Source organism: Myodes glareolus, chromosome 11 (genome assembly GCF_982192425.1).
Source record: "Myodes glareolus chromosome 11, mMyoGla1.1, whole genome shotgun sequence".
NCBI classification, from domain to species: Eukaryota; Metazoa; Chordata; class Mammalia; order Rodentia; family Cricetidae; genus Myodes; species Myodes glareolus.
This window is the reverse complement of record NC_142036.1, coordinates 59,639,252-59,662,411: the sequence shown is the minus strand read 5'-3', so window position 1 is coordinate 59,662,411 and position 23,160 is coordinate 59,639,252.

The window sequence follows — 23,160 nt, the reverse complement described above, 5'->3', positions numbered from 1 at the left end:
ACTGCTGGGAAGATAAAGCTGCAACATTTTGTTTGTTTGCTGACAAAACCTCTTCTTCTGTGGGCATTTTGGCATCTTGAACTTACAAAAGATGTTGATTTTCTCAGCTGAAAATGTTGTGGATGCAATCATTGTGTTTTTCTCTCCTAGAAGTAAGCATGCCATTATGTTTTAGAAATTTTATCAATCAAGGTACAGGTAAGAAACAGAAATAAGCACCGTGTTTCCAACAAGGTGAAATCTAAACAGACAATCCCTACACAACATTAGGAAGCGGGGTGTAGCAAAGGCACCTGCAGAACATCAGAGGGAGGTGTACCTGACAGCCTTCCAGTAATGCGGGAATAATGTTCATGAGCTCACATCTCCTGCTAGGCTCCTGGAGGTTAGCACTGCAAGACTCCAAACTGCTAGAAAATTGCTATGGACAGCAGGACTGAGAACAAGCAGCGAAATTCAGACACCGATAGGAGCCAGACAATTCTCAGTCACCTTGTTTCATCTCGAATCTAGCAGTAGAAGCAATTGCCAACAGCAAGCAACAACAGCCACTATAGTCAAAGCTGAAAGCATCTCTGTTCTTCTAGCCTTCGAATTACCTGCTGAGGATCCACATTAGCTGAACATATATATCACAAAGCAAGCTAGGATGGAAATCTGGAAAATGTAGCTGGCAGATTTCTACCTATAACTTTAGAGTAGAGAACGCACGGTCGTAAAGAAATATCCATAACACAATTATCCCCCATTTGGCTACTTGAAACATTACAGTTTTTACCGAGATTTTTTTTTCTACTTAAGACAAACAGTATGACTCACAGCAGATAACCCAGTTCCTAGCAAATAACAGAACTCAGGAACTCAAGGATCAAAATGATGCTTTGGGTTAAAGCAATAACAACTAAGAAGGGATGGATATCTAATACCCAAAGACAGAAGTCATGATACGTCCCACAGAAAGATTGTAATTTTCATGTTGTAAAATCTTAAAGGATTGGCAACTTATTTCAGATTAACATAGAATATAGCCTTACTTTTACTAATTAGTCCTCTAACCTTAGGGAGACATTTCTCCCAGGGATTTATGCCTTTTCTACAATATACTGATATTGAATTAACATGCCTCTAAAGTTAGTCTAGAACCTCGGTGCGTTCATGGAATATGTGTGTAATCTAAGATCTTGAGTTGAACTTTGTTCTAAAATATGAGTCACACTTATATATTCTCCCACTAAGTTATTTTAATTTAAGAAACACCCACCATCTGCATGGGCTCAGGTATTGCAACACTTTGCCTCCAGTCCATGGCACTGTTTGGAGAGGTTATGGAACCAATAGAGAGGAAGGTATATGCCTTTAGACAAGCTTTGTGATCTTAAAGCTTTGTCACATTTCCTGTTTTTTCTTTCTTGCTCCTGTGCGTGGATAAAATATGATCCCTCTGCTTCCTTGCGGCCAGACCAGGCTCATACTTCTGCAGCCATGTCCTTTCTACCATGACTAACAGTATCCGGTATTCTCTCAGGAACTGTAACCTAACATAACCCCCTTTCTCCTCTAAGCTGCGTTTGCTCATGGCATCACATTGCAAGGGCAGGAAGGCCACCAACAATCCCTTTTTCTGTACTTTTGAAGATACAATAACTTTTGAAAGGAAATTCTTTCTTTTATTCTTCATTTTTTCAACTTATTTTTCTGTAGTCTTTACAGATACTCTTTAAATATCAGTCAGCTTTTCTGCCATGAAGAATGCCCATCAGCATTGTTTCCTTGCCTTTTGATCAGCATCTATATGAGTCCCTACTACTATTTATATCAAGAGAATATTCCTATAATGCCCTCTTAGATTTCCTTGTAAGTGACCTTCTATTTTTTATTTTCTTTATCTTTCAATTCTATTTTCAAATATATTGAACAGCTTTTCCAGAAAATGGGGTTTATTTTTTATTTGTAACTTTGCTGTCCCACTTTTGTTTTACATTAGATTAGCGCCTGTTACAAACTCTGTTAAGATAGAGTAACAGCTACAGAGCAATGCCTTGAGGTGATTTGTTGACAATTCAATCTTTTTTTTATTATCTCTAAAAGTTAAAAGACCTAGTTTTCAAATACACCTGTATTCGATGCCTATGGTGGGTAGACAATATAGAATTGCTACAGACAGCATTTAACTATGAGGCTTTGCCCAGAGAAGTGGTGCCCACTCACTAGCAAGCAGCATTGGCATCTATGACCCATAAATATATTATATTTGAGGATCCCAGACTCATTCTAAAACAAAGAGCTTCACAAGTGAAGTACACTATGCTTTCCCAGATTGTATCCAGTAAATTATTTCAAAACCAATTAATTAGTTGAGTTCCTCATAGAAAAAGAAAAACAACAGCAGATTACAAACTTCTAACAAAAGGTTCCTTGACTTTACAGTTCAGAAATGACCTGCTTCTATATGGTAGCGTCTGTGTTTGAAAATTACAACTAAATGTCTAAGTTTGAATGAAAAATCCTGGTGCTCTTTTCTGCATTGTATCCAGGATAAGAGCAAAGAATTAAATACTGTGTCATGTGCACGTGGGTGTGTACACGTGAATGACCACATAGGCTAGAACAGGACTCCAGGTGTCTTCATTTGTTTTCCATGAAAAAGCGTCTCTCACTGAGCTGAAAGGTAATCATGTTGGAGTGGGCTGTTTGGTCAGTGAACTCTTCGAATCCACGTTTTTCTTTCCACTAATGTAAGCCATGCCCAAATTAAAAATATATTTATTTTAAAGTATGTATATGTAGGTGGTAATGTGATATTAGGTGCTAGTGCCCGTGGAGACAGAAGAGGCTATCAGATCCCCAAAGCTGGAGTTACAGGTGGTTGTAAGCTATCCAACAAGTATGCTAAGAACCAAACTTGGAACAGTAAATGCTCCTAACTGCTGAGCCATCTCTTCAGGCCCCATGCTCAGCTTTTTATGTAAGTGTTGAAGATTTGAACTTAGGTCCTCATGCTTACAGAACAAGCACCTTTATTCATTGTGCCATTTGCACAGTCCCTGAGGTTATATATCTTCTAATTAACACATATGACTTGGAACTGGGTATTGCCTAAGGAAACCTAACACCTAGTCTATAGTAAATCTTAGTAAGTGTTAATAAAATTAGGCTCCAAATCAAAGCATTATATACTACTTATTATATACTACTTTGAACAAAGAGTTGTAAGTTGTGATCATGTGAAGAGGTACACATGGGCATGGACTGGGCTCTTTGTTTACAAAAAGAAGTAAATAACAAGATTAGTGTTGATGCAACAGTGTTTGATTTCCCCTCTTTGTTACAAGAGCACATCTTTCTTCCTGAATGCATGGGAGGCACTGGATGTTTGGGACATTCATTTTGTCATTCAAGACATAACACGAAGCTGAGCATGACCTTGTATCCCTGCCGCTTGTCAAATGCCTTCAACTTAACTAACTAACCCGTCAAAAGAGGATAGCTCAGACGGAATTATCTTTAAATCCTTAATAAAATACATTAGGAATATGTCCTCTTTGGTGAAGACTCTGGTTTCACTAATGCACACAGGATGATTCTTGTTCCAATAGTAGCTGCTAAAAAGAACATTTTGTTTCTGAATGTTAGTCTGTATTGATATTCATAACTATATCTATGTCAATAGATATAAAAGCTATGATTCAATTTCAAAATATTTGAAACTGGTATTTATAAAGAGATGAGAACTGACCTGGAATTCAGACGTTTCAAATCTTGGCTATGCTAAGACAAGATGTATTAATTTGGATAAATCACTTCATTTTGTTGTGCTCAGTTTTAGGCCTAGTAAAATGAGTGATTTAAACAAAAAAAAAATCTAATAAGATATCTTAACAAATTCTCTACTTCATATTGACTTCTAAGAAATAACAGCAATATAATATGCAAAGCATATTAAGAAAGCAAAGTGTAAAAAATGCAAAGAATTCTATAGTGGATAAATGGAATTAAATTCTAAGATTTTAGTAATTTCCAGGGATGGTGAAAAACTATAGAAAAGAAAGCATGTGTAGTTATAGTCTGTAAGATAACTATTGATGAATGATATGCTACATTGCTAAGATTTCAATGAAGGAGATAGCATAATTTAAAAAGTGATAAGAAAGACAAAATAAATGGACAACAAATCACCAAGGTATTATATCGACGTATAATACATGTATGAACACACACACATACACCATTATGATTAACAAAGCTCTTATAGTCTGGAGAAGAAAAAAAATAATAAACGTAATATTGTTTATTTACAGAAAATATACTTTAACTAGTTAGAAAAAAAGAAATTGAAAATAGCAGCTTGAAACCATGGATGAGCAATTGACAGCACTTGCCACGCTTGCAGAATACCTGATTTCAGTTCCCTGGGCCCACAGGTTACAAACTCCTCTAACCCCAACTCCAAGGGCTCTAACACCCTCTTCTAGAATCCACAGACACCCACATTTCTGTTTCATACAGAATTACAAATATAAATCGTTAACAAATCTTTAAAAAGAGGCTGAAAATAAAAACACAAAAGAGAAAAGTACGTGAATCATGCAAGAAAGAGAAATAATTTTTAAGGAAAGAAATCTAAGCAAAATTGGGGCATTCCATAAACATAAGAATATTTATTTCAATGGAAAATTCAGCAATAATTCTCTATTTGTGTACACCTACAATCTCAGGACCAAAATATGAAAGAATCAGAGGAGAGAGGAAGCAATATCCAGTTGCAATGGTGGTTTTCACACAGCCTCACTATCTCTGGCAGGAGGGGTATATCACGGGAACAAGGTCTATATGCTGTGTTTCCTACAGATGTCATTGTCATGTGCAGCACGGGATCAGAAGTCAGCGTAGCTATCGAATATTTAAATCATCAGAAAGATTTATTATGATCTACCATGTGCTAAAATACAATAAAGCCTAAAACTCTTTTCTCATTGAAATTAAATTAGAAATCAATCTTTGAAATGATAGTTGGACAAACCTAAAGAATTAGAACTTAAAGAACATTGTCCTGAGGTCCAAGAGGAAAGCATAATGGAATTGATAGCATGCACTGGCCTGGATGATAAAGGACACAGACCTTCAGAAGCATTTCTGTTAAGTAGGGTATATTGGTAAAGAAGATTCAACGTATGATACATGACAGTGCATGGAGATCTATCTTCTATTTTTAGGAAAAGAGTTAAAAATAACCACTAAGTAAAAATAACCATGGCAACAGAAGGTCTAGAGAGGCTTGGCCTTGTCTTCTAGTTGTTCTCCCTGAATGAGGAGCAATCTTCCAGAACACATTGGAACCAGAAAGCCCCAAATAGACTCCGGATCATAGGTACTTTCATGCCACACGATGGTCCTCAGAGAGTGTTCACAAGGAAATTTCATGCTGGAGATGTAGATCCCAATCACCCACTTTTAAATCCTTTATAGGTACTTTTGAAGAAAGGGAAGGAAGAGTGTAAAAGCCAGAAGCAGTGGGCGGCTATAAGAAAACAGTATCTTGAGGACACAGCAGGGAAGCTGTATGTGTGAAGTCACAGAAGTTATGATAAGGTACATAAGACACATGCAAGCTCAGAACAGAACAAATCCCAGACTCGAGATGAGAGTGGGGTGAAGTCTTGCCCTAGATGAGGAGCAGTTGGCAATGGTAGCCAATGGGAGAGGAAAGGGTAGATTTCCATAAGAGTGAATCCCTAACATACCAGTAAACGGACAGAAATCCAGGAGTATTTAGAGAGCACAATATGTCCTTGATGGGGGGAAAAGACATTAAACTTGGTGGGTATGGAAAAGAGAGCGAGTCTGTCAAAAGTTGTGGAAGAGGAAGGTGAATCTTATCAAAACCTGTTCAAAATTGCGGTTGTGTGAATAAGAATGGTCCCTATAGTCACATACATTGGAAAGCTTAGTGACTAGTTAGGGGAACTCTTTTAAAGTATTAGAAGGGTTGGGAGTGTGGCCTTGTTGGAGAAAGTGTGTCACTAGAGGAGGGCTTTGACATTTTAAAAGTCCATGCCCGGCCCAGTCTCTTTCTCTGTCTGTGGATCAAGATGTAGCTCTCAAATACTGCTCCAGTGCCAGACGTGCCTGCCGCTATGTTTCCCACCATGATGATCATGGACCAAACCTCTGAAACTGTAAGCAAAACTCTAAGTAAATGTTTTCTAAGAGTTACTTGGTAATAATTTTCCTTCATAACAATAGAACAGTGACTAAGACAAAAATTCTCAAGGAACTAATAAACATATGGGGATATATTTTTAAAATTAAACAATGAAAAGATTGAAGCATGAAAATTGAATTAAAATTTATTAAATTGAAATTTAATTTCCAATGTAAGGTAGAGCAAAAATTTGCTGAAGATACTTCACGTTTTACATGCATAACAATGAGAATTAACTTCAAACCAACCTAGAACTGTATTCCTACTGGCTTGATTTCATATTGCCAGATCATGCTATTTAGGTTGCTAATGGAGAATATACATCAATGGTTTTACTGAACTCAGAGCCCTGGTTACTACAATATAGACCTGCCAAACAAGATATGCCCCCTGATGCAACACAGAATACTAAACACATTCGGAATGGAGGGAATTCCATTCCTGTTATTATAATACTGGTGAAAATCTCACAGCCCAGGTGAGCATAGATCCAAGGGTAGATCCATTCTTATTATTTTGCTAAATGATCATGCTGCAAAATTTCTTTCAGAGTATTTGTTTTTATACCCATAATCTTGGACTGATTCAAACCTTGCCTGGAACAGCTTCTTTTTGGAGTAGTCAGTAGTCAATAAAAAAACGCATCTCTGGTAAAAGTGCTAGGAATAAGATTTTGAGTGCTTGGTCGAAATAGGTACCTATCTTAATCCCCTCTCCCTATCACCAAGATTCAGGGAATGCTCTAGATGAGGAGGTAAAATGAACTTAAGAGCTAAGGATGGGACGAGGTGTTATGAAATTCTGTCTTCTGGACAAGAATTTCATGCCTCTCGCACCCACGAACTCATGATAGCTGTGTTTACCTACATAAGATCAAGCCAGCCAAAATCCCCAAATCACAGGCCCCACACCAATTGAGTAGTTATTGACAATTTACAGCTGCTGGGGGAGGAGAAATCATTCTGTTTGGAGGAAGTGGCAACTAACCACAGGCTTCCCATGCTTGAATGAATGGCTTCGCACACGTGAAAATGGGTAACACTAACCAGACTGGTGAATTAAAAATAAAAATGACATGAATTTGGATGAGAGGCATATTGTAAGCAAATGGGGAGATTTTTGAGGGGAGAAATATGTGGTGATAGATATAAACACATTTCATTGTATACATGCATGATATTTTTAAAAATAAAGAAATCTTTCAAAAGAAAGTGAGACTGAGAAAGTAAAAATATCAGTTATAGAAATTTAAGTCAAAGTTAAATACATGTTCAAAATAATGAACAAACATGAAATAGTTTGTTTTAAATACTTTCAAGGTAACCAGAAGGAATAAAAGCTTAAGTCATCAAGAGGGCTATCAATATAAAATCATTCCTAAAATAACTTTTGGCAAGAAATATTACAGTTAAAAATGGAACATTATTATTAATGTTCTTCTAGCATATGCATGTCAGAAGAAGGAACTAAATCTCATTATAGATGGTTCTGAGTTACCATGTGGTTGCTGGGAATTGAACTTAGGACCTGTGGAAGAGCACCAGTGCTCTTAACCTCTGAACCATGGGATTGGTATGCAAAATGAGAAAATATTTTTTTGAAAAATAAATAAACATGAGATCTGAAAATATTAATAAATAAGAAAATAAAAAGAAAGAAAGAAAATGAAACACTATTTAATAAATAATAAGTACCATAACTAATACAAGAAAAAAACTCACTCAAAAAAAATCTCTTGTTAAAGAAGTATAGAGTGTATATAGCACAGAAAATTATACGAGACTGGAAAAAAATGAGAGAATTTAAGCCTAGATAACTGTATTGACAAAGAAGTACAAATTAAAGGGAAGTGATACAAATCTTCAAATCCTCTTTCATTGGCTCTGTTCCCAAAGAGGAAACATTAATAACATTTTTATAAGACTGCATTTTTCACTGATACCTAATAAGGACATTGATAGCAAAGGAAAATACTGGTTACTATTCAGTAGTACAGACCTTGGGTCTGAGAGGTATTTTGTAGCAAAACATAGTCTCTGGTACCCATGGAAGGTTCCTAAAGGTTTATCAGCAGGTAGGGAAATGATTTCAGAGGAGATAAGATGAAACTCAGTGTAGCCTGGTTTTAATACTGGCGCTCATAGAACCAACTTAGTAGGACTTATAGGGGCTCCCAGAGGCTTAAGTGGCATTTACAGAGCCTGCATGGGTCTGCGTTAGTCCTCTGCATATATGTTCTGGTTGCATAGCTCCATGTTCTTGTGGTGCTCCTAACTAGGTATGGGAGTGTCTCTGATTCTTTCACCTGCTCTTGGGATTCATTTCCTCCTATTAGGTTGCCTTGCCCAGCCATGATTTGAGGGTTCGTGCCTAGTCTGGCTGTAACTGGTTATGCCGTGTTTGGTTGCATCACTGAGAGGCCTGCTCTTTTCTGAAAGGACACCAAGGATGAGTGGACCTGAGAGAGAGTAAGTGTGGAGGGAGGCTGGAAGGAATGGAGAGAGGAGAACCTGCCGATGAGATGTAGTGTATGAGGAAAAAAAAAAAAGAAATGAAAAAAAAATTAAAAGAACACGGGTTCTTGTCAACAAGTGAGGTTCATTGTAGGAATTATTATAAATTATGGGTCATTGTTAAAGAGTCACTGTTTATCACATTAATAGATTGATGCAATAAAGTCAAATTATGGTCTCAATAGATTCAGAAAAGCATTTATAAAAATCAACAACCATTCTTGATGAAAACTTTTATCAAACTGAAAAGATATGGTAAATTCTATATTCTGAAGGATGACACTGTACCCAGTAAGATTCAGCTGAAGAAGCAGAGTAAGGGAGACATATACCGATATATGTGAGAAGTTTTTACAAGAAGTTCGCTTAAATAATTGTGGGAATAGCTTAGAAGTTCAAAATCTCACTGGGAAACTTAAAAATCTCATTAGCAAGTACAGTCTTTAATTCAAGGACGAGAGCTGAAATTCCAGATCACACACACACACAAATATTGTATCCGTAATGCGCACTGAACTACTTCAAATAATTAAGGAAAGTTAATAAAATCTACTGTAGATATTACACAGAAGTAAATATACAAATAACCTATAAACATGCTCAACTCTACTAGTCATCAGAGAAATGAATATTAAAACTGCAATATTGTATACAGCCTCCAGAGTACTAAGATTAAAAAGGGAAAAAATGCCCAGTATGGGGGAGAATGTGAAGACAGACGAGCCACCCTGCTCCTGTGAGGATCCTAATCCATGTGCTAAGAAATTAATGGAATCTGAGGCAGCCAAATGGCTCAGTACATCAAAGTCATTGCCTCAAAGCCTGGTGACCTGAGTTTGATCCTTAGGACCAACATTGGTGGAAGGAGAGAACTGATCCCTGCAAGTTTTGCTCTGACCTTCACACAAATGCTTTGGCACAAACACATGAATGGTCACACACAAATAGATAGATAGATAGATAGATAGATAGATAGATAGATAGATAGATAGATAGATAGATAGATAGATGATTGTAATTTTTAAACGGAAGATAATGACAGAACTTACTAATGGATTAAGTCATTGGCCCTGTGATTTCTTATAGTTCAGCAATTCTACTCCTAGGACAACATACAATGGAAACACATTTGAATGACCAAGGCATTCATATAAATGTTCCAACAATATCATTGTTCAATAGCATAATACTTCATCTCAGTTTCTGGCATGAATCCTATAAAAGGCCCCTGACTTCGTCGCTTGTTCCCTTTTCCTGGAAAGCACTCAGTACATAGGAGTTCTGTGTGCTGTCTTTTAAGCTTTCACCTATGAACTTATAATAAATTCTTTTTTAAAATTCATCCTTATGTAGTCTATGAATTTCATTCTTCAAATCCAGCAGGGAAAGGTCCCAGAAGCCTTTGACTTGCAATGGTTCTGGAAGTTATTTGGTTGTCCAGTACTCAGGTCTCTGTACTACTGAGAAGCCTCAATTGCTCATAAGAACCTCCTTTTACCAGTGGTCACTTGTTTAATGATTTGGTGCAATGTTTATCCCTGATGGTGACATTCTTCACTATTGTCTAGACTTCATGTTGCTGGAAGATTCTATGCATGCTACCAGGGGAGACCCAGCTGTGAATACTAGGAGCTATAATAACTACTGGTCTGGTGAGTTACACCAATTTCTGCAATGTTAGCATGAATGCTATCAGAATAATGAACCACATCCTGATTAAATTTAAAGTCAACAGTACAAGATGAAGCCTGTGGTTGGTACCATGAACTGGATCAAAACATTCTTGGCTGAATAAGTCATAGGACCTCAAAATCTAGTACTATCGTTCTGCTAAATGGACGTATGTCTTTATAAACATAGGTGAGTATATCTCACAACTCTAAATAAAAAGTTTCTTTTTTGAAAAGCATGGTGATGAATATAGAGATGCACAACTGGCCAAAGTGCAAAGAATAAAGACTATGTTGTGCTCAACTCTAAATGAGAAATCTATATGTCAGGCTCAGATCATCACAGAGTAGAGGAAAGGAAGGTTTTATGAGCTAGAGAGATTAGATGTCTCTGACACAACATTTATTTCCTTGGTACAACTGTGTAGCTGAACAAAGGATCTTACAGTGGCTGGTACTACATTAAAAAGATCAAGTAATTCAGAATCCCAACATGATCTGGGGAAGAGCTGATGAAGTTTCAACCCCTATCTGAGGAGCTATTTGATGGCTGTTGGGAAAGAGAAACAGAATTAGTTTTTATTAAATGATAAAAGAGCAAATGAAAAAAGGTGGAGACGTAGAAAAGGAATTAGAGGAGAGAGAATGGATTGCACATTTGAGTCAAATGTATTAAATGCACGTCTGAATATGAGGTTAATTTTTTTTTTTAAAGAACAAAGCTTCTTGGAGTCAAATGATTCTTAATTTTAGCTCTGAAATATGTGATATTTGGCAAAACACCTCTCTTCTTTTAATTTTCCTTACTAAGATTGTGAAAAATCCTACCACTTATATACAGCAATGGAGGGATACATACATACAAAACATTAAAAATGAGTGAACATGTACATTTGCATGTTGTTTCTATATAATAATACACATTATACACTATGAGCATATTTATGTTTTATATGGATATGTGCACATATGCACAGCATTTCTTCCTTTTTCTTCATCCTAGTAACTCAAAATCTTATATTCTATTACCTTATTTCACTCTTGGAGTTATGTACATAAAAATATGGTACTAAAATGTAGTTTATGGCAGTGCTCTGAGGAACAGACAGCAATAGTGCCCTTTATTTCCTTTTTCAAGAAGAACACTAAATTCTATGTAAGAGCCTAAAGGATAATGTTGTATCATTTTTAATTCATATAACTGGAGGATTAAGCTATATCATCATTGCAAAATCCATCTTTACTGCTTCTAAACAATTGACTGACTTGTTGTCCTAAGGCAAAACCAGGTTCTGTTACCATATTAAGTATTATTTATGTCTATTGCAGAAGTTGTTTCATTGAAATGATGTTAGAAGAAAATAAAACTCCAACATCAAGCTTCTGAAGAATGAATCATTCCTTGAAACTTGGGAACACAACAGGAAAAAGCAAGAACATTCAATCACAATCCTTGCAGAATAAATCACAGGCAGAAACACAATATAATTTGTATATTGACCACATCAGAACATTCTTTAAGGTGAAATGAAAAGCTATTGATAATTTTGATGGTTCTATAGGCATACTAGATATTAAATAATTCCGGGTTCATACATTTCTAGAGTCCCTAATAATTAAATAATAATTAAAGGGCGCTGCAGATGGCCTGCTGTGTATCACCTCCAGTGATGGGTAAAACTTTCATCTAAAATCTAAATGTAGTTGAAACTCAAAGGGAAAGAGTAGCACAGATGTGTTCCTTAAAGTCGAACATTCTCTTGATGCATGAGTCCTCCCACTTCAAGTTACATCTGGATTTGTGTGACAATTATTTATCTTTGCACTTAATCATTTAATTTATGTATGTATGTATGTATACCAATGTGTATGTATGTGTGGCAGCTTAATGCAGGTGCCTGCAAAGGCCAGAAGAGGGCGATAGATTTCTTAGTACTAGACTTACAGTTGTTGCAAACTGCTTGATCTGGGTGGTGGAACTGAACCTGGGTTGTCTACAAAGAGTCTTCTCGCCAATGCTTTGTGTATGTTTTCAATGAAGCTATAAATCTACTTGGTTTCAGAAATAACAAATGGAATTATGATAGAGGCAGCAGGCCACACACTTATTATATTATAATTTTTATGACATGAAAAATCATAGCTTTTGTTTAAATTTACATGCTTCACCAACAACATATGACTGGCTCATACCTATAAATCTCAAGGCAGCACCTTGTCTCCAAAGAGGTATTCACTTATCCTAAAGTAGACCACTGATATGGAAGGTCTAATATGGATACCTTTCTATAACCCTACAGTACCGTATCCACATATCTCTCAAAATGTCTCTCCATCATTGATTTGCTTATGTCTTTTATACTTCTTTTTAGGTTTTTTACCTCATAGATGCCACATATGCCTTCATATCTTGGGGCACACATATTGTCTATGGTAATATATTATTAGGAAAACATTTTACATTCAAAATACTTGAATTTTGCTAGAGTTAATAATACATATTGAGGTCACTTACGATTTAAGACTGATGTGAGACTGTGTACTCAACCTGTTTGTTAAACCCTTCTGTAAGTCTTTAAAAGAACAGCGTAACAATCCTCCTTTCTTGCCTTGATTATCCAGGAGAGCAGGGCCCATCTCTCAGGGGAGAACTGGTCCCTGAACACAAAGGATGGCCCCATTCCTCACCACAGGTGTGCACCTCTCTTGAGCCCTGAGCAGCAAACTAGTCCCAAGGCTGTGGTAGGGGATAAAGGTGAGGCATTTTGAGAGCAGAAGAGCTAATGTTGTCCCTGTCATCTGCCTTGCAGTAGCACGGATGAGGGAAAGACGTCATCCCCAGTGCATCCCTTGCTACCTGCAGCAGACAAGAGAGTTGGCCCTGGGATTAGGAGACTGAGAAAACTGACCCTGCCCCTCACTGACTGCAGCACACAGGAGAGCATGCCCTACACCCTTCTTGGGCAGCAAACCAGAGCTGACTCTGTTGTCAGGGGCACCGGAGAGCTGAAGCTGAAGGCAGGAAAGCAAGGGAACTGACCCTGCCACCCTTTTGTATGTACCTGACAGCGATAGGAAGAAAGGGCCTTGTACCTCCGTTGGGTCAAACAGTACAGCTGGCACTGAGGTTGTGAGTGTGAATGAGCCCCATATGAAGACCTGAGAGCAGGAGAACTGGCCAGGCTCCTCGCTGCATGTTGCACTGGGTGAGTAACTGAGGCAGTGCTGGAGAAATCACCGGGGTAGTGACAAATGAGGAAGAGCTGGTGGGCTGACCAAGTCAGCTTCCGCCCAGGTCAAGACCAAGGCTGAGCTGGCCCACCCCAACATCCACCTTATCTATGAACTGTTGGAGCATGAGAAGGGGAACAACCTGCAGGTACAAAACAACAGAATTTCCAAGACACAGAAGAACAGGACATCCAAGAGGGGCTGCAGGGAGAGCCCATTATCAGTGTGTAGCAGAAGCCGCAGGCCTTGAGCCAGACCAATGACCCTAATGTTTCATATCAATGAACACTAGCAAGTAAAAGAATTCACCAAGGCCTGTTGGACTGGGACTGAACGAGGACGCAATCCAACCAGATTGTCTGAATGTGGCCGGATTCTCTGAATGTGGCTGGCATGGGGTCTCTCTGAAGAGCCATTGACAATGACACTGGGACTTGTTTCCTCTGCATATACTGGATTTTTGCGATCCAGTCTGTTTGGATGCTCACCTTCCTGGACCTGGAGAGAGGGGGAAGGAACTCGAACTTCCCACAGGGCAGGAAACCCTAACTGCTCTTAGGGATGGAGAGGGAGGAGGAGAGAGAGTGGGGGGAGTGGAAGGGTGTTGGGAGGAGGGGCGGAAATGGAAACTTTTATAATTTAATAAACTTTTATAAATTTAAAAGAAAAGATGAATGAACTAATGGATACACTGTGAGACTCAATGGGCCACACTAAAGATTCATGATGAGATTCTTCTCCTTTTTTTTTCTTTTTTTTAAATGTTTGATTCTTGTGTTTGTTTTTTTTTTAATTTTGTTTTGTTTTCTGGGGAGGTTGCTTGGGCAGAGGGAGAATACAAGGGGTCAGGGAGGTATGTGGGATCAGAATGCCTGATGTCAGATCCACAAGGAATCAACTAAACAAAATAACTTCTAAAAATATTATCAATAAAAGGTAAATAGAAAAAATAACCCAAGCTAATGAATAGCTGTAGCCTTATTATGTAACTGCCCCTGACCCACCAGTAATGTAGGTGTGTTGTACATGTTTTATGGAAATCATTTGCTGGAAACAGAAAATAGGCTGGAAGTGGCCTTATGAGATGAATATCCACCATAAATATTGAATGCAGCATTTGCGTATTGCTTGATAAAAATGATATTTGCAATACTGTTTGTTATTTGGGTCTACTGGGGTCAGTTATAGTCAGTGACTATCACATATAAAACTCTTAACGATTTCTGTAAGGTATCCCTCTTCATCCCCCATGTGATGTTTTCTGTGCGGTTCAGTAAAAGAAAGAGCAAAGCCTTTGTTAGGGACAGCCATGCAGAGGCATGATCACCTAGACACAAAGTCCGGGACAGACAGGTTTACTTAACAACTTTCAGGCAAACACAGATTCAGACCCATGTAGTGGATGAAGGATGAAAGACAAGGGGAGAAAGACGTAGAGAATTCACATTTGGGCTACCTCTTGGTAAAATATCAAGGGGAAGTGCTTCGTTAATTTCTTAAAGTGACACTGACATATTTGGGTGCTCCGAGCTTGTTATTAAATAGTTCAAAATGACACATTTTGGAACCCAGCATGAGGAATTTCCAAGGCATTCAACTGTACACATACCAACTGTCATGATCTTTGGAGGGACACCAAATTGTCTCACTGTTGAGTCTGACCAGTGTGGCTGTTCAGGAAGGAAACCCCAGATGCTTGGTGACTGAGGAAGAAGGACTGCAAGTCTGAGGTCTACTTATGTAGCAGATAGGACCAGTCAGGGGGACTGTCTGAAACTGACTCTCTCTGAAAATAAAAATGAAAAATAAATGAGTGAACAGCATGTGGCTAGTGATGCACTGCTTGCTTACTGTGAATCCAGATTTAATCAAAACAGCAACAGTATTTTTGCATTTTACCAAATACCTTAACAATCACCTTTTTTTATATAAAAAGATTATCAGAATGAACATTCAGTAAATATTTCCATTGATACTTTGGTCATCTATTAAAAATGATTCAAAAGCTGTGCTGAGCTTCAGGGTCACTACCACCACCACTAACCCTATGTAAAATAAAAGGTTAATGGGTTGGTTTAATATCTTGAATAATGTTTTCTTGGAAGATCTAGAGAAAAAACAGCTTCCCCTGTGGAATAGTAACCCACCAACAGTAACTGGTAGACTGTTCACATCCCAAGAACTTTGCAAAATAACAGGGACTGAACACCAGCTCCATATGTTGCCCTGTTAACCCTGGTGTGTCATACACCACCTCCCAGCTTGTTACATTCATTGCTGGCCATTGATAAACACATCCATCATTGTAGGAGAGCGTGCAAGAACTTCCTTTTATTGTCTTATTTAACTTGCTCAGGCCAACTTTCTCATAAGGAAGTTCTCTCTCTCTCTCTCTCTCTCTCTCTCTCTCTCTCTCTCTCTCCCTCCCTCCCTCCCTCCCTCCCTCTCTCCCTCCCTCTCTCTCTCTCTCTTTCTCTCTCTATCTCCCTCTCTCTCTCTCTACTCTCTCTTTCTCTGTGTGTGTGTGTGTGTGTCTGTGTGTGTGTGTGTCTGTGTGTCTGTGTGTGTATATGTATGTAAAAGACAGAGGGTGAGGGTGAAGGGGAAGCCTCATCATATAGCCTTGAGTGGCCTGGAACTTGCAGAGTCATCTACACTGACCTTAAACTCAGAGATTTGCCTCTGTCTGCTTCTGAGTATTGGAATTAAAGGCCTGGGTCACTATGCCTAAAAATTTAACATATTTTATTTTTAGTTATGTATATCTGTGTGTGTGTGTGTGTGTGTGCATACACATGCACATGAATATGTGTAAGATGTCAAGAAAAAGATGTCAAATTTTCTAGAGGTGAAAAGTGTGACTGACCTACTGTTGTGGCTGCAGAGAACCAAGATCAGCTCCCCTTCAACAGCTGTATACATTATTTGACACCAAGCCATTTCTCAGCCCAGGGTAGCGAGGCCGTAAAGTGTCAGTTTTTGCCTTCAGAATATCACCTCCTCTGTGGATCCTCATTGAGAGAAATCTTTGAAAATTTCATATTTATTATTATGTATAGAGTTCCAATTAACCAATTCAAAAATGATTAGATATAGATATTTTTACTAGCCTACCCTAAGATTCTCATCTGGTTCAAAAGCTTCATTTTATAGTTAATTTTTAGTATCTATATATAGTATATATATATATATATATATATATATATTATACACACAAATACACATTTTTAATTTATTTATTGTGTGTTCAGTTGCATGCATATTATGTGACTGCACATATGTATGGCAAGTGTGAAGAGCTCAGAAAGTTTACTGTCTCCTTCTACCCCATGGGTTCTTGTAAATAAATCTCAGATGATCAGACTGAGCCTTCTCATTAAGTGCATTAACATGTAAGTGCTCTATTCACACTATATTTAAGGTTATCTTCCATATTCACTATAGTATGCTCTTGAGATTAACTATATATGCTTCTGTTCTAGTCTTAATAAATGTTGCTGTGTTTGTGGTAGATAAAAATTAAACATGAATATATTCTACTTACCCTGTGACTAACTATATTCTGTTTTTACTATGATTAAAACTCATGGTTGACAACAACATTGTTGAAATAACGCAAGTCAAAGAACACCAAGCTAACTCCAAGATAAGATATTTTTCTTTATTATTAGAGGCAAACTCACAAAATAGGAACAAAAAGTCCTAGCTCAGCTATGTACTGCATGCACTGCAGAACGAGAGAGAGAGGGAGAGAGAGAGAGAGAGAGAGAGCGACCTTAGGCCACCAGGCATTTTTCTCCGGGTACTCAAAAGATCACGCCCTAACCTGGCCCAACCTCTTAAAGTTCATTGGCTGACAGAGATTCTCCATCACCTCCCCTTTTGTCTAAATAAGAGAGTTTCAAGCCCAATACAAAACTATATACAATAGGAATAGATATCAAGTATAAAATTACAACCAACATAAACAACATTAATCAAGAAACACATAATAAATGTTTTAATATTTTACTTTAAAGAGTCTAAGTTTTACATTGGAAATGGATGGGCTAAATCATAAAAAGAAGGTAACTATGTTTATCTGATTTTTAACCCCATGGAAGGCCTGAGAAGGGAGATAATATTACTTGAGTAGGCAGGAAGTGCAATCAAGTAGCTTCCAAAGCGTGCAGTACATGACAATGACAATGGGCTATGTGAGTAATCGATTACTCAAAGTCTCATTTGCAATGCTGAAGCAACCAACTTTGGCTAAGGTCTAGTGTAACTGACAGACCACTTTTAGAAGCAAAAAAAAAAAATTAGAACTGTCTTACCCTGTTTTGGCAAGGTTTGTTATTCTTTCTTTGTGTGTGTGTCCTGTTTATTCAGTCCAGACACCTTATACTGTCTCAGTGGTTGAGACATGTGCAATTTTTTGTTCAAAGGCTAATTATGCCAAGAAGGAAACAAACTTCAAGTGGATTGTCTTCGGTGCCCAACATTCTCTTGGGAATAGATTGGTGCTGTTAGGAGCAATCATGTCTCATGTCAACAGAACCCTAAATTATTTAAATGCCATATTTTACAGACCTTGAAGTGGCTGAAGATTACTTACCTAGGGAGAATACAATCTCTATGTATCTATAGAAACTAATTAATTTGACTATATGTATAACAAACAAGAATACCTGTTGACCTATAATACTTAATACCTGTGTAACTTAAAGACTAAGACTTCAAATAAGAATATTAAATAATCTGTAAACAACTGTGTAGTAAATGAGGAAAATGACCTCAAAATGTAAACAATGCATAAGTATCTTGATCAGAGGTAGGACTATATAATGCAATATAAAAATATATCCTAAAAATTGTATCAGTATACAAAATGTCTTAAACAGAGGTAGAAACATGCATGCATACAATCTGACAAAATAATTATGCGTAGGTGTACAAATATTATAAACAAAAATAACATACATAGTTTGAACTTGTATCAATATACAAAAAACTATACCAATGTAAATTGTCCATAAATAATAGCTCACACATATTCACTCTAATACCCACCATTATTAGTAGTAGTAAGACTAAGTTCACACTAAGTTACCTATTATCCCATTTAAATAGATTCCCCCTCACAACATTATATCTATAAATGTGATTAATGTAAAAAAATACAATCCAGTTCCACATTTTAAAATTAATGCTTGAAATTTGAACCATTAATGTATGACTTTTCCAAATATTGAAGATCATCTTTAGATATCCATTGGTTTAGGTAATAAAATTATAGAGGAGGGCGAAACTAATGCATGAAATAACATTTAATGTGAGCCTTGGTTTGCTTGCTTCAACTGTCACAATTTTATATCAATGAATACGAGCACCACTAGCTTTCTTAGTGTGCCTGTTACAATCATCTCTCTGGGGGATCTTTCTGGGGAGAGGAAGGGGATCAATGGAAAGAAGTCTGGGTAGGAAAATGTGGGATAGATATGAGCAGAGTACATGATATATAGATGACAATATCATAACGAACCTCATATTTTTATGTAATGAATGCATGCTAATAAAAAGTTGAAAAATAACTGAAAACAAATGTTTACAATCTTTCCAGTATTTTATCATATGTAATTATGCAGAATAGTCTTGGGATCTGTTTTTTGTCACTTTTATATCTAGTTATCATGTTGCTGTTGTTGTTTAGTTTTTTGTTTGTTTGTTTATGTCCTGTATTAAAAGCCCAGTAGCAGGAAAGGTGTTGCTTAATGTTGATGTATGCCTTATGCAATTATGTGGAAAGAACTTAGCTGTATAATGTATACATTTTTAAAAACCTTCATTTGATTGAATTTTTATTTTAATGTTCATATAATTAAATTGTAATTGGATATAATTTAATTTTCATAGCTCATTAAATTTCCCTGTGATGTACCATTTTCACCCTATTTAAAAGAAACTATTTATAAGTAATGCAGAATATCATTAAAGATAACTTCATATAACGTCTGGATACAGCTCAGTGGTACAGCTTTGGCCTCGCATGCAGGAAGTTCTAGACTTGTTTCCCAACACTGCCACTGGAAAAATGAATAACCTTAGAAAGAAGTTGTGCTATTTTATTAGCCCCTTTCTTCATGAGAAACCATTCCAGTTACAAAGGAGAGAGCCTTTATTAAAGTGATGGTTCTTATGCACGTTCCCCTTTTCTACCTTCCAAAGATCCAGTAAAATTAAGAAGTGATTCAAAACAGTCTCTGTACAGAATATCCTTGACTCAAATTTTGGTTGGGCTATCCATTTCATTATAACATAAGAGGAACTGTTTTAGCAGCAAAGTTATATTTTTCTCCTTTAATATTATTTATATGTCCTAACATACAATACAAGGTTGATAACAATTTAGTGTGTAGTGAAATATAGATATATCCAATTTGAACACAGTTCAGAACTTAGACATGTTTAACAAAGGTTCGCTTCGTAAATATAGTTAAGCAATTTCCCAAAGATGGATAGCACATTAAGCTAATTATTAAGCTAATTAACATTAATTCATGGCTCAATAATGTCTAATTGAATACAACCTCAGGTTTTTTTTAATATTTTAGTGAGATAATTCCTTATTTGTATTGGTATGGGAATTTCTTCATATGGTAGGATGTTTGAGGTCTCCAAGTTCTATATATTAAATACCTTCAAATGTCCCCATGGTAGTTTGAATGCAATTGACCCCCATAAGCTCTATTTATGACACCATTAGGGAGTGGCACTGTCAGAAGGTGTGGCTCTGTTGAAGTAAGTATTATTGTTCTTTTTTAAAAATAATATGATGATGGGATGGCCCGGGCGGCCTGCAAGCCAGGCAGAAGCTGCCGGCAGAGCAGTACAGGGTCCCCGGGCAAGTGGCAGAGTCAGGTGACTGGATGCGGTGGATGGCAGAGTAAATGGACATAAGGCTATACATAAAGATAGATATTTATTACTTAAAGAAAGGGAAACATAGACAAACATAGAGAGAACAAAGACACACACACACACACACACACACACACACACACACACACACGAGAGAGAGAGAGAGAGAGAGAGAGAGAGAGAGAGAGAGAGAGAGAAGATGGCGGCGGGGAGGTCCGAAGTGGCTCGGGTGGGCGTGGTTAGTTCTTAAAGTGACAGCAGAAGACTAACAAGTATGGCCTTGTTAAAGAAAGTATACTGCTTGTTTGTCATAGCCAGAACCTGGAAACAACCTAAATGCCCCTCGACCAAAGAATGAATAAGGAAAATGTGGTATATTTACACAATGGAGTACTACACAGCAGAAAAATAACAGCATCTTAAAACTTACATGCAAATGGATAGATCTCAAAAACGTCATATTCACTGAGGTAACCCAGATCCAGACAGACAATTATCATATGTACTCACTCATCAGTGATTTTCAAGCAAAACAAAACAAAACAAAACAAAACAAAACAAAGAAAATCAGCCTACAAATCACAATCCAAGAGAACCTAGACAATAATGAGGACCCTAAGAGACATACATGGATCTAATCTACATGGGAAGCAGAAAAAGACAAGATTTCCTGAGTAAATTGGGAACATAGGGACCATATTAGAGGGTTGAAGGGTAGGGGAGAGGCAGGGAGGGGAGCAGAGAAAGATGTAGAGCTCAATAAAAATCGATTAAAAAGAAAGAAAGTATGCCGCTGTGAAGGCAGGCTTTGAGATGTAACATACATTCAAGTCATACGCAGTGTCTCAGTTCACTTCCTAGTGCCTGTTCATCAAGATGTGAAGCTCTCAGCTTCTTCTCCACCATGTCTACCTGCATGCCACCGATTCCTACTGTGATGATAACTGAACCTCTGAAAATGTAAGCAACCCATTAAATATTTTTCTTTATAAGAGATGCTATGGCCATGGTGTTTCTTCACAGCCATTGAACCCCTAACTAAGACAGTCCCTATCCAATTGTGACAACTAAAACACCAGTGAGGGCTAGCTTCCCCAGGTGGAACAACACTGGCCTAATACTAAAGCTACTGAGATAACACCAATGTACACAAGGCAGTGAATACAAGTGGAGATAGTGCCCCCTGGAGTATTCCTGGGCAGGAAAAAAGATTGTTGAATATGCATCTCTCCTTCACAGTTTTCAGATAACTGGACTGAAGGAGACTTGGTGATAGTTTGTAAAGACGTTTCATTTTATCATTCATACATAGCTGGATATCACCATTATCCAGCTAAGCCATGAAAAGGATAAAAGACTATAGAAGAGAAGTTTACTTCCTCCAAAGCTTGCCTCTGAAATGATATATACAACTTCACCATACTTAAAATTGGTCAGAATAAACTGAGTGGCCAAATCTGAACAGAAAGAGTGCTAGAAGAATATTACAGTTCGAAGAAACAAATTTTAGTCACTAGTTATGATATATGATTTTGATTCCTCAGTTGAAAATGATTCAGTGGAGTTTATGAATATATGTGAGGTGGGTGATATAGTTGCTGAATAAAGTTACCATTTTTCTCTTATATTTCAAATCTGAATCATAGTTCCCTTTTAAGATACTTTTTTTCTTGTGACCCTTTAGAAAAGCTCATGAGAAGAAATCAAAACTACAGTGTAAATGGTGTTATAATTCAGACCTTTTATTAGTGTTTATGTGTAGGATATCTCCTGACTTGTTTTAGACGGTGATGTACAGGGAACAGCCTGTCTTCAGCTTCAGTGGCATTTAGACACACAGAAGCAATCTGACTGTCAGGCATCGTAGTTACCAAGACAAATCAGCTCTTATCCTGGTGATCTCATAGAACTGCTTTCTGATAATGTGCAAGGTTCCAAAGATTGATCTCATGACTGCTATTTGTTAAGGCATTTTGTTGCTCCCAGGTTAAGCATTTTGTTATTTTTTAAATTGAGTTCTTGCATTGAAGGCTATGTCAGGATTTCACAATGGATTGGCAGGCTGCACAAATAGGAAATAAGATGTCGGTTGTCTGTGCAGCACTTTTCTTTCATCTTTACCATTCCTGTCTATTTCAACATGACAGTAATCCCTGTCTGAGAGCCATCCCCCTGACTTCCTGCTTACCAGCTGCCCATTTTCATTCTTCACTAAGCACATACCATACACTCACATCCGTTGTCAAAGAAAACAGCGTAAATCCATCTCCATCTATTTCAGAACAAAATCCCATGGTCTCAAGGTCAAGTAAATTTTTCTTGCAATGACATGTGTCTTGATATTTACCAATGATTTAGGCACTAAAACAAAAATTTTCAGCCTTAAATACACCATTAGACTTCCAATATATAAGTTATTCCCACATCTGAAAGGTTTGTGGCAACAAGGACATATTCCAGCTGTAAAAGGTGGTCACAAACCACATCAAACTACAATTCAGCCGAAACCAAGAACAAGAAGGGATTTGGTTTTGATGAAGAGGTAGCCAAGCTATAATCTTCTATAATAATCTAATCTAAGGAATGATATGTCACAATGGAAAATCAAAGTCCCAGATAATATTGAATATCAAGTGTGATCACA